Genomic DNA, 10,707 nt, shown 5'->3' with positions numbered 1-10,707 from the left:
GTATTACTTTATCCCAAGGTGGATCACCTTGGTAAGCATTTATTAAAATGCCCTTATCTAAATATCTTGTCTTAAAATGATTTTTAAGTTTTTATTGATGTTTATTGACATATAGAGAAGTACACAGATCATCAGAGCACAGCTCAATAAATTTTCACAAACTGAACAAACTTGTCACTAGCACACAGATCGAGAAACTAAGGAGCACCACAGCACTGGCAGACCTGTTTTAGAACAGTGGCATTTTCTACATCCTCACAGGTCTCGGTGGGGGGGCCAAGGCATGACTCAGCTTTCCACTTCCCACCTAGAACTCTCGCCAGTAAATCCCTGTCTCTTTTCAGCTTCTTTAGACCAATATTTTTCTTGGGTGTTGCAGAATGAGAGCTAGGTTTGGAGTAAGAAGGTGTGAGTTTTATGGGAGGAGGTAGAGGGCTGCATCTTTGGGCACAGCTATGACAGCAGGCTCAAGCACGACATGGCAGTGGAAGCACTGGGGCACGGAGGCAGCATGAAGCAAGATGGGGGACCAGAAAGGGGAAGGGGGTGATGGTGGCACTGCCAGAGAAATGAGGATGCCAAAGATGAGCAGGGCTGACCTCACCCCTCTGAGGTAGTATCTCTAGACACCCTTCCTGCCCACCACCCTAACAGTGTCACTTGAGAAAGGATGTAGGGTTTAGTCAGATGGCTGGTATCCCTGTCAAATGGCTTAGCCCCTCTGAGTCTCAGCTCCCTAATCGACGATAACTGGCCTCCCTGCTTCGTGGAGGTGTGTGCTGATCAAATGAGGTAGTGAATGCATGTGAGAACAGTTGCCCTGTTCACAGGATTTATCTCTGCCAAGCTTGGGCCCTTTTCTCTCTTTCTGTTTGAAGAGCTTGGCAAGCAAGTCGGATGAGAGCAGAGGAGGGTAAATTCTCAACACCTTGCTATGGCTGCCTTCACTTCTGGGGCTCTGGATCTCTTATCTGAGGATTAAAGTTTTCAAATCTCCCTTCAGGGAAAAGGAATTCCATGAAAGTGTAAATTGTTAACTGATCGTTTCATACCTCGTGACCAATCACTGGGTCCATTCTGAACGTGCCTTACATTTAGGTCCCAGATGTCTGTCTCGCCAGCCACCATAACGCCTGAAACTCGCAGCACAGGAGTCTGTGCCTGTTGGCGAAGAGACTCCCGCCATTTCCACACAGATTACCAGAGGAAGAGGATGCCTCCCTGCTAGGAATGTCTGCCTCACCTCCCAGGGGACCTCAAACATTGTCTTCCAGGCCACATATTAGCCTAGATTTTCAGGTGCAAGCAATCAAAAATGACTCTGGGGCTTCCCTGGTGGCACAGTGGTTGAGAGTCCGCCTGCCGATGCAGGGGACACGGGTTCGTGCCCCGGTCTGGGAAGATCCCACATGCCGCGGAGCGGCTGGGCCCGTGAGCCATGGCCGCTGAGCCTGCGCGTCCGGAGCCTGTGCTCCGCAACGGGAGAGGCCACAACAGTGAGAGGCCCGTGTACGGGGAGCCCACGGAATCAGCAGGATGACTAGAGAACTTGACCAGTTGGATGTGCTACCAGGAACAAGGCTTAAAAATCGTACTGTAGAACTGGTCCAGGGAAGATGCCATCACCACAGATATAGGCAATGCACGTTGCTGCTGCCGCCTCTGGAAACGATGTAATTGCCACTCCCACCACTGCCGCCACCCATTGGTAGGTAGAATTTTTGTGTCCCATCACTAGCTTCCGATCCAAAATCTGGGTTGGAACATCTGATCAGCAGAGCCCAGATCATGTGCCCAAGCCCTGGTTGCAAAGAAGGCTCAAAAATCAGGTTATGTGATTTAACTCAGAGTTTTAACTCTGCAAAGTGGGCTCTGCCTCTTAAGGAAGGGAATTCTCCAAATTCAGATGCTGGATGGCCAGAACATGTGCCTCTTCCTTCCAGTCTTTACATCCATCTCTTGTGAGCATTGATTGAATGAATAAGCATTCTTTGATCCATCTAGCCCTGGGACACAGATCCAGACAAGTTTCTGAAGCTTACAAGTTGGAGAACCAGGAAATGGATTCTTGAGAAGCTTTGAGGATGGAGGCCAGCCAGCTAGCCTCACCTTGCCTGTACACTCTGCTGTTTGGCCAGGTGATACTTTTCCTCTTCAAAATTCTTCAAATAGACACTGAGTGAATGATGTTTGGTAAAAGGAAGGAAGGAAGGGGACTTCCCTGGTGGCGCAGTGGTTAAGAATCCACCTGCCAATGCAGGGGACACGGGTTTAATCCCTGGTCCCGGAAGATCTCACATGCCTGCGGAGCAACTAAGCCCGTGTTCCACAACTACTGAGCCTGTGCTCTAGAGCCCACATGCCACAACTACTGAAGTCCACGCACCCTAGAGCCCGTGTGCTACAACAACTGAGCCCATGCGCCGCAACTGCTGAAGCCCATGCTCTAGGGCCCGTGCACCACAACTACTGAGCCTGTGCTTTAGAGCCCGTGAGCCGCAACTACTGAAACCCACGTGCTCTATGGCCCGTGCTCCACCACAAGAGAAGCCACTGCAATGAGAAGCCCGCACACTGCAATGAAGAGTAGCCCCCGCTCGCCACAACTAGAGAAAGCCCGCACACAGCAACAAAGACCCAATGCAACCAAAAAAATTTTTAAAAAAGAAAAAAAAAGGAAGGAAAGTGGGAGGGAGGGAGGGAGGGAGGAAGGAAGGAAAGCGCCTTGAACACATCACCCACCCTTCCCCAAGTCTCAGGTTTCATTCCTAGCTCTGCGTTACTTTAACCACTGCTCTGGGCCTCAGTTTCCCCATCTGTTAACAAAGGAAAAAAAAGGACCCAGCCTGGCTTACCTCCAGCACCTCCAGCTCCAATAGTGTCATGAAGGAGCTAAAGGGTATGTGGCGCGGCTGCCCAGCACATCAGGGGGTTGGCCGCGTATACTGACAGTGTCCCAGAGCTGGCGCTTGTGTAACAGGCGGATTTACCGAGAGGGGACGACTGTTTGCTCAGCAGCCGAGAAGTCTATAATTAGACTGTCACAACATCAGCAAAAGTACAGGATCAATGTAATCAGAGAAGAAATGGAAAAGAACACGGCGTCAGTCAAAGTCTCCAGTGGGTCCCCGTGGTTTCCGGACCACTAATCGCCCAGGCGATTCAACCTCCCGCTTGTGGGTTTCCTCCTGGTGATGACCAGGTTGGTTTGGGCCTGACTGCCCTTTACCACTACCCAGCTCTCCTCCTTCTCTTCCCCTTCTCCCTTCCTCTGCTCACTGAGTCTTAGGAATGAGAGACCAGAGGAGGCAGGACCTGTGCCACAAACTCATGGGCCGAGGCACCTCTTTTCCTCATAATGTGTATGTGTGTGGAGTGGAGGAGAGCCAACTATAAAATCCAGATCCCTGGGCCCCATCTTGGCCCTACTGGGTAGGTGCCTTAGAATCTGCATTTAGCACATGCTCAGGGGGTTCTAGGTATGCTGAAGCTTGAAGACCACCGGGCTGAGCCATCCTCCTGCCTCATGGCAGCCCTGCCCTTTTGCTTCTACTCTTCATCTGGCCCGGTCATAACCCCGTCAGGATGGCAGCAAGATTTGAGGCAGCCCAGGTTAAAGGGCCCTTCCAAAGCCAAGAAATGATAATGGGCCTCTTATTTTCTTTTTAATCACCTTAAGAATTCCAGGGCTTCCCTGGTGGCGCAGTGGTTGAGAGTCCGCCTGCCGATGCAGGGGACACGGGTTTGTGCCCTGGTCCGGGAAGATCCCACATGCCGTGGAGCGGCTGGGCCTGTGAGCCATGGCCGCTGAGCCTGCGTGTCCGGAGCCTGTGCTCCGCAACGGGAGAGGCCACAGCAATGAGAGGCCCGCGTACTGCAAAAAAAAAAAAAAAAAAGAATTCCAAGCTGCAGACGGGTTTACCTCATTAATCCTCACAACATCTGATCTAGGGGGTAATGGCTAGGGTCTTTAGTTTCTTTCCATCAAAGTGGATCAGGGCCCAGGTCTGCCCCTGAAGGATCTGGATCCGAGGGCTTCTAGGCTCCCCCAAGCCCCATCCTCCTACATAGAAACAACTGGATTTCATAAACCTGTGAATCTTCATTTCAGACACAATTTTTTAACATAAATAACACAAGTTGCATTGTATAAAAATCAGAAAGTGCAGGGAAGCAAAAGGAAGAAGGAAGTCATTACTCATCCCTGATCCCACAGCAACAATTTTGTAAATACTTTGGTGCTTATCCTTCCACACTACTGTGTGTATGAATACACACACACACACACACACACATGTATTCTGTCCCTGCTTCAGTCTGGGTCCCAGAGGAAAGAGATGGCACACTCAGTCATGGCTACTCAGAAGAGCTTGATGAAGGGACCATTTATCTAGTCATGGGCAAGGTCCAGGGAAATCTTAACAAGGAATGGGCACTAGCAGCGAGCCATTTCCACGCTATGCCTGAAGAGATGAGAAGAGGGAGGTTCCCAGAACCTGGGACGCCTCACTGCAGCTCGGAGAGGGCCACCTGACAGGAGCTGTAGCCTCTGGCCGAACAACAGTCTGCTCCCAGCACCGAAAGAGCCAGGGGAAAGCCGCCTGACTGCTGGTTCCTCCTGCCCTCTGCCCTCCTGCCTGGGCCTCCCTGTGTCCCGACTCAACCAGAAGGCAGGTGGGTGCAGTCACCGGAAGGCATCCTCCCCGAGACGCAGAGCCGGGAGTTAGAAGGGTGGCGGGAGGGTCTGGATGGGCAGATGGAGACTGTCCCACACACTTTCCTAAGTGCCTTTATGCACGCGATGATTGGTTTTGAACTTCTAGAATTGCAGATCTAGGACGTGCAGTGTTCTGAGTTCATTCTCTCCTGGACCACAGCGAAAGAGTGAGTTGTGGCTTTGTGGTGTCGCCTTCAACACGGTGAGCTAGGAGCCCTGTCTGCTAGCTCTGACCCCTCTATGCGGTCCTTTGAGGCAGAAACAGCTGTTGAGTTCTTCGGCCCGTGTGGCCTCCTCCACGTCGTAAGACCCAGTGCCGGGGATCAAAGGCAGAATCCGAGCAGACTGGCCCCCAGGAGGCTATAGCCGCACGGGGTGCTTAGAGACCCGACACCAGTATCTTAAACCAGGCAGAGGGGCAAAGCCCCACGGGGAAGGCACAGCGGTCTACACCAACAATAGTGAGTGAGTAATAAAAGCTAATATTTTCGGCCAGTGGTAGCTAATATTTATTAATAACGTTTACTATCCTGGCCTGTTCTAAGTGCTTTATAGGTATTTATATCATTGAATCTCCCAGCAGCCCCGTGAGGCAGGTCATATTATCAGCCCCATTTTCGAGCCGAAGAAACAGGCATGGAAAAATTAACTCACACAGAAATTGAGGTATAGAAAGGTTAAATGGTGAAGCCAGAGTTTGAACCCAGGCAGGCTGATTCAAAAACCCACTTTCTCAAAATCTATGTTCTATTCCAGTGAGTCTGCCATCAAAACTATGTGGAAGATGATACTAAGTCATCATTTGCCGTTTGAATTCTCATCCCCTCACGAGTACCCTGCGAAGCTTCCAGAGGCTGCATGACATGGGATGACATCATTCAGGCTACTGGAATGTTCTGTGTTTTAAAACTTTCTCAGTTTGAGTTTCTAATACAGTCAATCCCGATAGACTTAACTCACATAGACAAAAGTTCCTCCGTGTCTTCAGGTGGGTCCTGCAGGGTCCTGTGAAGGACTCTTGAGACCAAAAAGTATGAGAACCACTGTACTACTCTTTTCCTGTGGGGTTCAGAGGAGGGGGTCCCACTGGATTATGAGATCAAATTTATTATCACTAGTTTCCTTGCCTAAATCATACGATGTGTAAGGCAGATTCTACACTAGAAAATTATAGAACCTGAAGGAACCCAGAGGGGTCAAAGGGCCATTTTCTTGGTTTGGGGAGGATGGCTGCAGCTGGGCTGTGGGCTTCCCTGGCCCTGGCTGCCTCATGGGCCTGCTGATGGCCAGGGGGGCCCTGCTGGTATTGTCCAGGACCCCTGGGCCAAGCCCAGGTCATGTCAGGGGAATGGAGAGTATCTGGTTGAAAGACCACACCAGTAATATTTGTCATCTCATTTGCAAGGAAGAGTGGAAGTTTAAAGCTTTGTGATTTTCAGTAGAAGAGTATAATTTTACTTATCTGTCAAGATTTATAAAACATGATTGCCAGGTGCCCTTGTTTTTTTAGTCTATGAAATGGGGAATAAGTAATAATAATTGCTTTTTAGTTGGTAGATATTGGGAATTATAGCAAATGAAGTTAGCCAATCATGGGGAAAGGCTAGAATCTAACACTGGGGATGGCATAAAGTCATTGATGTTCCTTGCTTCAAAGTGAAGAGATAATGGGAAAATGTATGGAGTGGACATTCTAGGCTGGTACCCAGCATCCATTTCTCCTTCCGCAATTGGGGAGCTGCCATGTTGCTTGGGTAGAACTGATGTGGACACCCCAGTGTCCTCATGATGGGCCTAAGCCCATCAGTGTAATTCCACCCCTTGCCCTTGACCATGACCAGTCAGGGATGAGAAGTTATCTCAAGCTCACGTTCAGTGGCTGGAGGAAGGGAAGCCACAGATGTGCGTCTCTTTCTGGACAGGATGATGTGTAGATGTGAGTCCTGGGATGATTGACGTTACTTTGCTGCCATGAGAGAAGCTGATGTGTGCTGAATGAAGTCTACACTCCAGCAAGAGCAGAGCCAAAGACTCAAGGACAGACAAGCCAGAAGACCACACTGCCACCGAGCTCTTCTCTTCCAGAAGCCCAGGACTCCCTGTGTTTTAGCCAATTTAACTATTTTTCTGATACTTAGCAACCAGAGCATCTGATATAATTAAATAACTTTTTTCCAACTCAAATACTGTCAGAGACAAAAAGTAGGACTGTCATGTTGACCAAAGAGTGTCAAATCTGACAATTTAAGGATAATCAATCCTGATTTTCTGTCACCTTCACTTCCAAACCTTCCACATAGGCATTTCCTATGTTAGTCTTTCTTTCCAAATAAAACGCTCCTTCCCTCTTTGACTGCATAGTGACCAAGCATCAGATACTTGAGTCTCAACAACTGAAGCTTCTCAAGTGTAAAGGAACGTGCGGGGCTCAAAGGACAGCACCACATGTCTCACGAGGGTCACTTGAGCCGACTTCTCTGCAGCAGGACAGATGTGGCAGGCCGAGGGGCAGGACTCATCTGATGGTTGGAAGGATGGGCTCCCGGATCAGACTTGCTGGGTTCAAGCTCTGCCTGTCTCTCTGGGAGAGCTATTTGACCTTGCTAAGTCTCAGCTTCCTTATCTCAAGATAACAAGACGGTGATAATAAGAGGACCTCTAGCCTCTGGATGTTGCAAGGATTCAACGAGCTAATGGAGGTACCATGCGTTTGTGTGGCAAACGGGAATTTTTCCAAAAATGTCAGAGACAGTCCAAGAGACTTCCCCTCCCTGGGACTCAGGTTCCTCTCCTGACAAAGGAGGAGGGATGTCCAGGGTCCCCTCCAGCCAGACGTGCTGCCCTTGGCAGAGACAGGAGCCGGGTTCTCTGCTTGAGCAGCAAGGGGCCTGGGGCAGAGCGCTCTCCTGCAGGGAAGCCCTCCTGCCCTCAGAAATGACGCAGGGGCCATCTGTCAGGTGGCCTCAAGGGCCTTCAGGAAAGATACCTATGTTTGTTTGGTTTGGGCTTTGGTGTTAAGTGTAGAGACTGCAGCAGAGAAACAGGGCCACGCGTGCTGGTCGGCATGTCATGAGTGGGGCTGAGTGTGCAGACAGCATGGGTCCAAGGGTCTAAGAGACTGTGTTGTTCATTCTGCTGGGCCTCACGTTGTTCATCCGTAAATAGGGACACCCTCCCTGTCTCTCAGAGAGACTGTGAGGGTTACAGAAAACAACCCACGCGATGTGGGAAAGTGCCTGTCGCACCTCAGTGCCTTGGTGTCAATACTGTTCCTTTCCTCTTTCTGGAGCCCAAGTCCACCAGCCGCCACTGCAACAGGAAATGGAGCTGGAAAGTGCACCCCCTGAGGGTGCAACCCAATAAGCTCTCTAAGCTTCAGATGGAGAGTTGCTGGGGTCCTGAGGAGACAGGCATCACGCAGAGACCCCCGACGGGGGAGAGCTGACCTCACGGCACCCGAGACCCACACCTGGATGTGCTAGTGTGGGAACTAACACATCAGGGTGGCTCTAGCGACCCATGTTCCTCATTGCCCTTCAGAAGTCTATTCATGATTTCTGTTAACTCATGAGACTTGGCTACTCTCTTTTCTAGAGTCTTCTCCCCTCACAAATTCCCAACTCCTCTGTTATTTAAAATTCAAACTCCCAGAGGGAGAATCTGAGGGGCAGGTTGGCATCAGCAGTCACCATGTGGGCGCCTTCCCTCTGGTGGCCTCCCAGGCCCAGGTGCTCTCAGCTGAGGTCACAGGGATGGGATCACAGGCACAGGTGCTCAAGGGACAGCAGTGGGGGGGGCCAAGAGCCTGAGGTCGTGCAGCTGGATGGGGTCACCAGCTTCAGGGACAGCAGTGTGACACAGCTGTCACCAGTGTGGGCTCCTTGCCCAGGGCTTCCTCCCCCTCTTTCTCATTGTCTTGTTTTGGGGCAGCTCCACCCCAGGCCAAAGATCGTTTCCCGTCAAGATGGTGCCACCCCCAGAGCTAGAGGGATCATGCTCTGAGGGCCTGGCAGCTGTCTTAACCTATCTCCCAAAGGGCTTGTTTCTTGTTGGAAGAGCCTGAAATAATCACAGGCCTGGGGCTTGCAGACAGTACCGGGGTTTTCTAACCACGTTGGCCCTGATCTGTACACAGTGGCTGAAGCCCAGGGTGAGATGCTGCCGCGGCCTGGCCTGTGGGTGCAGGTTTCCTGCCCCAGTGTTTAGAAGTCTGTTTCCGAGCTGTCTTGTTCGTCATCACGTACACAGGGTGAGGTGACCCCTCTCCCTCGTTCTTGCTGGTGGGGTCTGGGGCAGCCTGGATAACTGAATGTCGCAGCAGTGAGGGATGACCCAGCGTACCTGCATGGCAGAAGACGCTCTGGTCACTGTACTGAACCAGCACGGAGGACCTACCCTGGGGACAAGGCTGCCCTCTGTGAGGAGGGGGAGGGTCACCTCGCAGGGTGGGATCAGACCTGCTGTCAGTCACCTGGAGAAGAGGTGTGTCTCTCAGATTGCAATCAGCTGAGCTTCCGGGAGGAAGCCCATCCCTGGCATCTTGACCTGAAATGCCTACAGAGGGCATCCTATCTGTGGGCATTAACTTTGCTCCTTTATTTAGGACATTGTTCTTCAAACTTTGAGACCATTGGAACCCCCCGGGGTACTGGTTAAAAAGGCACATTCCCATATCCCAACCCCAGAGGCTCCTATTCTCTGAGGTGGGACTCAGGGGTCTTTGATCTTGACGATCACCCCTAGTAGTTCTGATTCAGATGACCATGGACCACATCTAAAGAAACCTGGTCTAAGAGGAAGGTTAGTGTGTCAGGTAAGCCTGAATTCAGAGTCTGGCTCTGCCACTTGCATGCTCTCTGGCCCTTGGCACGCTCTAATCTCTCTGTGCCTCAGTTTCCTCTTCTGAGAAATGGGAACAATCATATCAACCTCATTGGGACATTAGGAAGAATAAATGAAGTGAGATGCTGCTCTCAAATGCTTGGGAAGGGTGGACATGGGTGATTGATAGAGTCTGACTGAAATCTCACTTGTAGAGCTGTACTTATCAAGGGACACGTTGCAGGAATGAATGGTAATTCTAATGTCCTGAAGAAATGCCACCCTTAGCTGCTCCATTCAGAATCATCATTGGTAAACAAGGCAACCCTAACACACCCTCACCCCAGGCACACTCACACCCTCCTCCCTTCTCTCTCAACTGGCCAAGCCCTTTGCCTGGAAGCCCAGTTCTCCATTGCCTGGTCCATGGTCTACCCCATGACCCCCAAACAGACCACCTGTCAGCAGGAAGCCTGTGTCCCGTGCTGACATCCCAACTGTGCAGCCACGCTGAGTACTCTTAGGTCTCAGACTTCTGGTTTTTTCAGTAGTTCCAAGAACTGGTATCCAGCTCTTGGAGAAATAGGATATTCTGTGTGGTCAAATATCTGGGCTCACTGAGAGACGGTACGGATCAGTTGTTTGGCTGATTTTATATACATTAATATTCGAGAATATTTACTTTATACAGAGCGTCTGGCCACTCCCAAACTCAGCTAAAAATAATTGACTGTTCAAGCATTAGAAAGTTACATTAAAATCTTCCAAAGCTCTGTTGTCCTTATTATGAATAGTGATTATCATGGTATCTGAGAATCCCCGAAAGGGCATTTCTAATCATTAGAATTCAGGGCAAGCCAGCTTCTACCTCATTAAGCCTAAAGCCCTGGCAGACATCCAAGAATTGTGGCTATGCCACACAACCCAGCTGGGGACCTGGGTGGGGAGGGTTCAGAGACCTGGCTTCCGGTCATCGCCCTCACCTTGCTGTGTAACCTTGGGCAAGTGTCTCTGAGCTTGTCCCATCCATACAGCTAGGCGGTTATTCCTCAGTCCCATACCTTCTAACGTAGAGTCTGTGTGTCTGGGTGAGCTGACCTTCATGTTTCCGTAGAATGACGCTTGGTCTTGGTTCCAGTTTAACAGGCCAGAGGGCAGTTAGAATCCAT

The sequence above is a fragment of the Aethalodelphis obliquidens genome, unplaced genomic scaffold (assembly GCF_003676395.1).
Source record: "Aethalodelphis obliquidens isolate GAN/ISIS:26980383/991018 unplaced genomic scaffold, ASM367639v1 scaffold70, whole genome shotgun sequence".
NCBI lineage: Eukaryota > Metazoa > Chordata > Mammalia > Artiodactyla > Delphinidae > Aethalodelphis > Aethalodelphis obliquidens.
Note: the sequence above shows the minus strand (reverse complement) of the source record.